Here is a 9,723-nt window from a genome sequence, read left to right on the forward strand (position 1 = left end):
TGCCTTTCTTATACTCAATGAACATACAACTTATGGCTTTTACTACCTTTTGTAGGTTACATGCCATTTATCATAAAGGATGCATTCTAGTACCTAAATATACATTATTGACGCTTCTTATAAGGATTCAAGATGCTATGGAAAGTCCAAGGAAAAGTCAACGGTCTAAGTCAACTCTGAAGGACTCAAAGCCAAAAACTGAAGACTTAAGGACCTAAAGCCAAATCAAGAATTCAATTAGATGAGCTTAAGTCAAAAGCCCACAAAGCTTAATCTTATCCTCAAGAAGGGGCAAATATCTAATTGGTGTCCTATATAAACCAAAGAGATGTAGAGAATTAGTTATCTAATGTATTTAAGATCCAAACCAATTGGTTTGTAGCTTTATTTTTCATACCATAGAATTAATCTTTGGTCATTAGGAGTAGATAATATGTTTTAAATTAATAGTGTAATTTGTTATTTACTTGTTTTCCATTTTTATGTTCTTGAAGTTTTAGTTGTTAAATCAAGTTCTTATTATCGTAAATATAAGTTTTCAATCTTGTCATCAATACAAAGTTTTTATTACTTTTCTAATCTTCTATTCAACCCCAAAACACTAGTCATACTCATTTGACAAGTTCAAATGAGTATAACTTTGTGAGCAAGATATTCATCAAAACCATTTTCATACATCGTTTTCTACTGAATCAATAGTTTATTTAAGACTTCAACCCATTCAAGATAAATAATTAGTGTTTTCACCATTAAAACATCAAGAACAAGAAAGAAAAGAAAGACTAGAAAGTTTAGAAATAGATTTTTCAACCATTCCTCCAAACAAAGGATTTAAGATGAACAACAAAACCCAACACACCACTATTCTCAACTCTTCAAATGGCACCGCCGTCATGGATCTAAGCACAAGGAGGAAGATGGAGAAAGAAATCACTCTTTGAACTCTTCTTATAAATTTTAATTTCAAGTTTTTCAAGTTTTTCTTTTATTTCGTTACTGATGATTCTTTTTCGTGTAATTCTAATACACTTTTGAGCAAACGGACCTTGAGAATAGCACGAGACGGTTCACTGGAGACTGCTGGAGAAAAACGAGCCAAAACGGTGCAAATCAACCCGCACCGCGCCTGCCAGCCACGCGCCCATGTTTGTTTCGTGCCCGCACCTGCCAACCACGCGCCCGAGTCTTTTCTGCGCCCGCGCCTGTCAGACCCGCGCCGCACCTCCAGTTTCTCTAATGAATAATCTATTGGCTCAGAATCTTCGTATGTAAGGGATCTATACTTTCCCTTAGTTATTTTAGAAAAAATGGACATTTTGTAGCATGAACTTTGCTGGTTTTATCAATTTGGGCCAAGAACTTTTTTTTTGAGCAAATTGGGCCATGACCTTTCTTTTTTGTATCAGTTTGGGCCACCGGTGTATTTTGATAAGTGCTCAAAAGTAATGATTTATAACCCCAATTATGTGTATGTTAGTCTCCATTTTATATTTAAATATTCTAATATAATGCAATTTGAGTTTTTGCAGGTCAAAGAACCTAAATGTGAAATATGGAGGGAAAAGAGGTCAAACAAGTAAAAAAGGAGTCACTGGGAATTACAGTTAAAGGCCTAGGGCAAAAACGTTATATTTGTCTCCATAAGTGACAAACCTAATGGGACTCGAAAAGAGGATAATAATTGAGTTAGAAGAGTCTTCAATCTGATCTCAAAGCCTTAATTTCAACTTCATAGGAAGATGAGAACAACATGGAAAAGAAGTCAGAGTTTCACAAGAATTAGGAAACTGAAAGCTGTCAGAAGTTGCACCTTGGGAAATAGCCTGCAGGGAAAAGTGGGACACGTCCAACATTGGTCCAACCGAATTTAACTTTTCCAGGATTGCTTCTAGAAAGATTACAGAGAGTTTGACACCAAATAAATATAGAATTTGGATTTCTATCTAGACGAGCATGTAAGCCAATATATAAGGCACAAAAACCTCAGTTTACATCATCTAGGAAATTTAGTGTTTGCATCTTAGATCTAGAATTAAGAGAGAAGAAAGTTCAGACCTTTTCACCATTAATAGCTATAAAGATTATTCCTTTTCATATTGTGTTCATAGCATAGTATGAGGGGCTAATCTCCCTTCTCTTGGGAGGGGAGATGAAGCCTTTTTTGTATGTTTTAGTTTAGTTCTTCTTCTATCATATTTTAGTTTAAATCCCTCATTGAGTTTCTTCTTATTCGTCCATTGATCTAACGCTCCTGTGGAGGTTAGGAGGTCTTAGAGTAATTCATGATTGTGTAGAGCCAAATAACACAAACCCTAGATTCTTCTAGATTCTTTTCTTTTAGTTTTTAGTGTTCTAGTGTGATGATTGGATTCTTTATAGCACCTCAATTAGTTGTATGGTTAATGCCACATGTGGATTTTCCATGGCACCTAGAGTTGTATATTGAATGCCACTTAAAGCACAATTTGGTTAGATAGAAGATATCATTGGAGATTGAAGAAGTATTTGATGGAAAGATAGAAAGCACATTGAAAGCCACATATTATCATCATGGTTATGAGCATAAGGTTTGTAGGTATGGTGAGTTTCTATTGGTGATTTATATTAAACATGATAGGTAGATCTATTAGACTAATTCTATGATTTTGGTGGATTCATCTCTCCCAAGATATTCTCTCTCTTGATTCATATTCATATATTTAAATTAGTTTATTTTATGCATAGTTTAAATCTCAAATCAAATCAACCATATATTAATTATTACTTAGCCACATCTTTTACTTGCATCCATTAGAGTAACTTAGATTAGGAATTCCTATTATCATCACTTAGTTATTTAGAGTAGGATTGATACCTTCCTAACCACTATACTAATCAATATTTAATAGGCTAAGTAAGATTTGCAAAAGATACGTAACACAAACAACGACATAAATAATAACGTGTTGCGTGCTTTTTCAATGGTGCCGCTGCCCGCTCTAAATTGATTAGGTGATATAATATTTAATTTAGTTTACTTTAATTTAGGAATTCATATAGTTTAAATTGCATATTTAGCATAATTATATTAATTTAGCATAATTCAATTAGATTTGCATAGTAGAAAGTATTTTCATAAAGTTTAGTGTTTGTTTAACATAAAAGAACAACACAGAAAACGTATTTATAAATTTCAAAAAATTCTGAAATTTTACAGAGTTGATCTGTACAGTATCGGTAATTTATTGAATTTTTTTTCGAATTTTTAGTACTTGCCTTACCTGGGTAACTAACATCGTCTTTGCAGTACCCCGTTTTCAGTTTTCAGGACGCAAGCATCTGTAAAAACAGTCGAGCAGAGTTATTTGTACATTATCAAAACTTTTAAATTTTTTACAGGAGGAACCTCGATTTGTCAGGAGCTTGCAGTAAAAATTTGAGTATTGTTTGACTTGTTTTGACCACTTAGCTAGTTGCTTGTTTTCAGTGTGTTTCTACAGCTTTTCAGGACCAAGGTCTCTGGAAGAACAGTCGAGAAGAAGTATCTGTAAAACTCTAAATAATCCAACCTTTTTACAGGATCATCCCTGACACGGCAGGAGACTCTAGTAAAAATTTCGTGATTTTTAGTTCTCTTTTACTTATTTATTCAATCGATTGTTTACAGTGTGTGCAGAAAACTTCTTCATTGGACTCTGCAGGATTAAACAGTACAGAAGAGGGACTTAACAAACTCTGATTGCTCTGAAATTTTACAGGCTACTCTCTGGATGTATCAGGTAGCTTCTATAAAAATTTCAAAATTTTTGGGCTTGTTTTGCTTGCTGTAACAGTAAGTGCTTCTCTTCCACCGTGAATCCCCTGTTAGCTGTTTCATAATTAGCATTAATAGTTAGCATCATATAGTTTAATAATATAATTTAGTTAATTAAGTGCATATTAGATTATTTTATATAGCTTTATTATCTAGTGCATGAAAACTTAGTTTCGTGATTCACCTCGTAAACGTTTAATCAAAAGAGCTAATTCTTGTAACAATCTTCCAATTCTGTTTTTGGAGGAGACCACACCATCGAACTCAAGATCTGAGTATGAATCTGAAACACACACATGCACCACTAGTAGATTTAGAGGATACACCAGAGAGAGTACTATTAGCCGCCATGGTTGATCAAAGAACTCTTAGCACCTTGTTTCAACCTATCGTGGTTCAACCACCGAACTGCATAGTGATACCCGACAATAACAATAACTATGATATTAAGCCCACCATTCTTAATATGTTGCCAAGATACTATGGCAAAACAAATGAAGAACCGTATAATCATCTGAGTAAGTTCTTGAGCATATTAAGTATTTTTAAAGCACCTCATCTCTCCCCTAAAGAGACTAGATTAAGGTTGTTCCCTTTGACTTTTGAGGATGCCACACTACGTTGGTATAGATCCCTACCCTCTAATTCTATAACTACTTGGGAGCAACTATCACAAAAGTTTATGAAACAATATTACCCTTTACGTAAAACTGAAGCCATGCAATTGGCTATTTCAACCTTCAAAGGAAAACCTAATGAAGAGTTCCATATAACATGGGATAGATTTAATGATTTACTTGTCCATTGTCCACATCATGGTTTTGACATACTTAATATCGTACATTACTTTATAAAAGGTCTTTCACCTATGAACCGTCCGGTTAATTGAATCAATGAATGGAGGAAGATTTACTAGTCTTACTCCCCGAAAACCCTACACTTTTTGCAAAACTTTTCCTCTCGAGAGTTCTAAGGATTGGGCCTATAGTAGTGACCATGAGGACATGGCACGGGTAGATGGGGGATGAGTTTTAGTAAACCAGGTATGTATGAGGTTAAAAACGAACTCAATGAGAAACTTGAAGGTGTCATTGCTAGTTTAACCACAGGAATCGAAAACTTAAACAAGAAATTTGATTCATTTACTTCAAACCCTCTAATGAATAATCAACCTCAACAAGCAATGAGTGCCAATCAATTTTGTGAAAGTTGTTTTAAGCCACGCACCATGATACACTAATTTGTCCAAGATTTGTTGCCCATAACTTTAGTAATAACTATAACCAAGATCCACGAAATAATTATCAATGGAGATGAACATGTCTCCACAAAGAAACCAATATGGTTTTCGTGGTTATCAAGGGAACAATAGGCAACAATACATGAATAATAGAGGCACAGTAGTACCTTCTCCACAGTATTATCCACAACAACAACAACAACAACAACAACAAACAAACATGAACAGAGAATTAGCTATTGATCCTATGGCTAATTACCAAACCCAACCCAACACCATAGATGAAACCATGAAAGCTTTAACCACCAAAACCGAGAATGAATTCAAAAGAATTGACCAAAAATTAATATTATGGCTCAACAAATAACTCAACAGATGAGCCAACAATTCAATCAAATACTAGCTAGTCTAGCGCATTGCACTCCAAGGGAACTCTACCAAGTTAACCTGAACAAAACCCTAAAGGTAGAAATGTTTATCAAGTTGAAACCACCCCTTCATCCAAGACCCACGAGGCAGCTTAACTCAATATCTACCCTTAGGTCAGGAAAGAAAGTAGATAACAAAGTTGACATACCTGATTCTGATGAAGTTGTTATAACAAAAGATAAGGAAAAGACAGTTGAAACTAAAAAAACCAAAGAGCAGGTAACCGAAAAAATTCCACCCGCACCATTCCCCTCTAGGTTAAAAGATAACAAAAAGGAAGCACAATATAATGAGATCATGAATATTTTTAAAAGTCTACATATCAATATTCCTTTTTTAAGTGCAATTAAATAAATACCTTCATATGCAAAATTTATAAAAGACCTAGTAAAGAAGAAAACAAATATTCCTAAGGACGCTTTTATTGCACAAAGTTGTTCATCCTTTCTACATAACAAAGCCGTAGTAAAACATAAGGACCCCGGTAGTCCTACAATTACGTGTATAATAGGAGAGGACTACACTGATCAAGCATTATTGGATTTAGGTGCTAGTGTGAATTTGTTACCTTACTCAGTTTATAAACAACTAGGGTTAAAGGACTTGAAACCAACAAATGTTAGACTACAATTAGCAGATAGGTCTATTAAGATTCCACAAGGGGTAATAGAGGATGTGATTATCAAGGTCTCTGATTTTTATTACCCCGTTGATTTTATAGTTCTTGACACTTTACCTACAAATAGAAACCAAATTCCTATCATTTTGGGTAGACCATTCTTAGCAACAGCAGAAGCTCTAATAAATTGTAGGAATGGGAACATGTCTATCACTTTCGGGAATATGAGAGTAGATGTAAACATATTTACACTATTTAGAAACCCTGACGATGATATGGAAAAGATGGATGATCTATGTATAGTACACACAATAGCTAATAAAAGTTTTAGAAACACTCACCACAAAGATCCATTTTTATCATGTGTCTCACAATTAGGCATGAATTATAACAAGGATAATATTATACACCATATTAATACATTGTTAGACACTGGTCAACCTCATACAAAAATAGAAGACATTCGAGCATCTTTATGTCAAGCTACTTTTAATCGTAGATTTATCAAAGATTTAATTAAGATGGCTCGCTCTCTACTAAAATGTATAGGTCACGCATGGAAAAGAAGGAAGATAAAAAGAGCAAAAATCTGATTACAAACAAGTTTAAGTCTAGGGAATCTGACTATAAAAGACCTACAAATTTATAAAATTAATTTCCTAAGCTAGTTAGGGGGGTAACCTTAAGTTTCCCCCCTCTGTGTCGGCTGGCGACATTAAACGTAGTGCTTATGGGAGGAAACCCAAGTAGTTTAAATAGATAGTTTAATCAGTAGCTCATGACAAGGAAATCGAACTGAGAAAATAAATGCGTACCTGAACCTGTGTTGAAGGTATAAAGTAAAAAACTCAACGAATTCTTGAGCTTTTTATATTTCCATTCCAACTATGAGTAGCTTTCTCCAAATCCAATTCAAACAATGATAGAGGACTAGGGAAGTTCCAATATAATCAGGAAAACTAACCCAATTCATGCAAAGCAAAAGAGGGAGAGTGCGATAGATTTTGGAATTCGAGTTAAGATAGGAGTTGAAATCTGCCCCAAATGTGTCGAGAAGCTTCAGCTTCAATGACATTATGACTAGTAGAGACGTGGAACACTTCTGAAAAGTTTTCCTATAAAGCTATATTTTGTAGCGTCTCCTGCGTTCACTACATCAACACTTTCTACATCTCTGTATTCTCTATCCCATCAACACAAAAGGTTCGGGGAGGAGCTTTAAACATCAAGAGTATGGAGAATTGATTAGTTTTTAGTTGTTATGGTATAGTATTAGAAAGAGGGTAGAAGTAGTAGTAATAAGTTTATTTCCTGCTGTCATGGGCTTAGTTGTTTTTTTTCTTATATTATCAATAGTTTATGAATATGATTTTTTTTTTATGAATAAGAATTCAATTTATTTGAGCCTAGAAGTGTTATGCGATGCATCTGTATCACTGCGTGAACTAGTGAGGTGAAATTCCTCTCTGTTTCGGTCAAGTGAGGTAGAATACTTTTGTATTTCGGAACCAAATCCTACTCTAAGTATCAATCCAATTAAATGGGCCTGAATACTATAAAAAAGCCTAATCAAACAAAAAAAAAGACCGATCTTCTTCTTCTTCCAGCCGCACCCACCACTCCTTCTTCCAACTGCATTCACAGCTCCCTCATCGTTATCACAATGAGTTATCCTCATAACATAGCATCCACCACTCCCTCATCATTATCACCACTTCACCCCTACCCATTAATAGGCGCTGCAACCTCTAGTTATCATTATCAGCACTTGCTAACTGGCAAGATTGACCGCCGGTCAGTTCCCAATTGTTTCTAATTCTATATTTTGGAATTCCACAATTCCAAACAGTATTTTGGACATCCTGCTTTTCCGATTAACAGCTCAAATTTTTGCTAGATACACTGCTCAGCTTCGGTTACGGGTTGTCAAAATTCTCTATTTGAATTTGGGTTTCTATCTTTTTAATGTTGTATGGCGGGAGACTGTAGGAAATAAAGGGCGATAATGTGATGAAGTATGGGTATTTGTTTAGGCTTGAGAGGATTTTGAGAGAATGAAGTTCCTGAACCTTAAGGACTTGTTCGCTCTTTTGTGATCCAGTTTTGAACTTTAATGACTGATTCACCATCCTTCACTGATTCGGTGTGCTGTATTGGTTCTTTTCTTAAGTTTGGCCAATATATAATAAGCTCAAGGACAAGTTGGCAAACAGTTGGACATGATGACCGAACGAAAAAATTCAAAGGCGTAACTCTCATATGGAGAATTGTTTGATAACAATGCCATGAACGGATTTTTAAACAAGAATGTGAAAATCGGGTTGGGACTGCCTCTTTGTATTCTAAGGGTGACAAATGTCCCGAAGATATATTGTTTGATGTTTTTATGATTGTCGAATTGATTATGAGAAGGCGAGTGGCCTCGGAAAATGGAGTTGTATTGGGATAATGAATCTGAGCTTATTATCATAACTGATTTTATGGTAGAAAAATTTGGACTCAGCTCATAGTTCTGCATTTTCTTAATAACTATTTTTGATCACTCATGTACTTGATTGTCTATTATGGTTTTATCTCTTTTATTTTTAGGCAGAGACAAATCTTGTATTTCGTGCAACAATAAAACTATTGATTTAACTTATTATTATTATTATTAATATTATTATTTATTGTTTAATTTTTATTTTTATTTTTCAGTCGTGTCATTTGTACATATGACTCATTCCACTCTAGCACCTTTTCTCCACCTTTTTGGAGACGTATAACTCTACGGATTGAGCACATGACAAATATTTAGTTGTTGTAGTAATTATTGATCCTTATGAATTATCACTCTTATTTGTTTTGTTAAGAATATAAATTCTACAGATTTTAGTTGATGTAATTTTGCACACATTTAAGGTAATATCCCTCCTTCTCTAATCATTTAAATTATGGTAAGCTTTCAGTTATTTTATTTAGTCATTGAGGACAATGCCTAATTTAGTTAGGGGGGTGAAAATTAAAATTTTGCAATATTTTAATTACAATATTTGGAAAGTTTATATGTGAATTATGGTGATTCTAGGTGAAAAGTATATTTTTATCGTTTAAACTGGCTAATGAAATAGGAAATTATAACTCATGACCAGGATTAGTAAGACTTTTAGACTAAGTTTCTATTACTAGAAGTAGATCTCACTAATAAAAGTCTTAGTCTAAAGTAAGTTCATATAATACACCACTAGAGGAATTTCAAATGAAAGAGCAACTTAAACTTCTACCAAACTAGAGGATTAGTACAGAGACTTGACCTGTGAGACTTGAGCCTTTCAATTTTAATTCCTTGGAGAGTCTTTATGTAAATCTGAGTCCAAGTTGACTCAACCATTTTTTTGTGCTTAAATTCGTTGTGTAGTCTCATTTATTCTTGATTTGGTCAATCACGAGGTGGCATCAACTGGGGAGATAGCCATTAGGTCTTGTAGTCTATTCAAAGCGAATATCATACTCTTGATAAGTCAAGTAGTGAACCAATCAGCCTTTATCCCACCTAGTAGGATTATCATATTAACCACTTTTGAGCCTTATATATTAAACCTTTTATTCTTAAACCAATCATCTTAAACCCAACTCCAGATAAGGAGTATATCCCATATTATT

At 34.3% G+C, this 9,723-nt stretch overlaps 1 non-coding gene across 1 annotated transcript; it reads right to left on the reverse strand.

Moving 5' to 3' along the window:
- Window positions 1-4,506: 4,506 nt before the first annotated feature.
- On the reverse strand, window positions 4,507-4,615 carry LOC147524515 (small nucleolar RNA R71). The gene has a single exon (XR_015206075.1). It is a non-coding gene; the product is annotated as a small nucleolar RNA R71 (small nucleolar RNA).
- Between the last annotated feature and the right edge of the window lie 5,108 nt (window positions 4,616-9,723).

This window comes from Coptis chinensis, chromosome 1 (assembly GCF_015680905.1).
Source record: "Coptis chinensis isolate HL-2020 chromosome 1, ASM1568090v1, whole genome shotgun sequence".
NCBI classification, from domain to species: Eukaryota; Viridiplantae; Streptophyta; class Magnoliopsida; order Ranunculales; family Ranunculaceae; genus Coptis; species Coptis chinensis.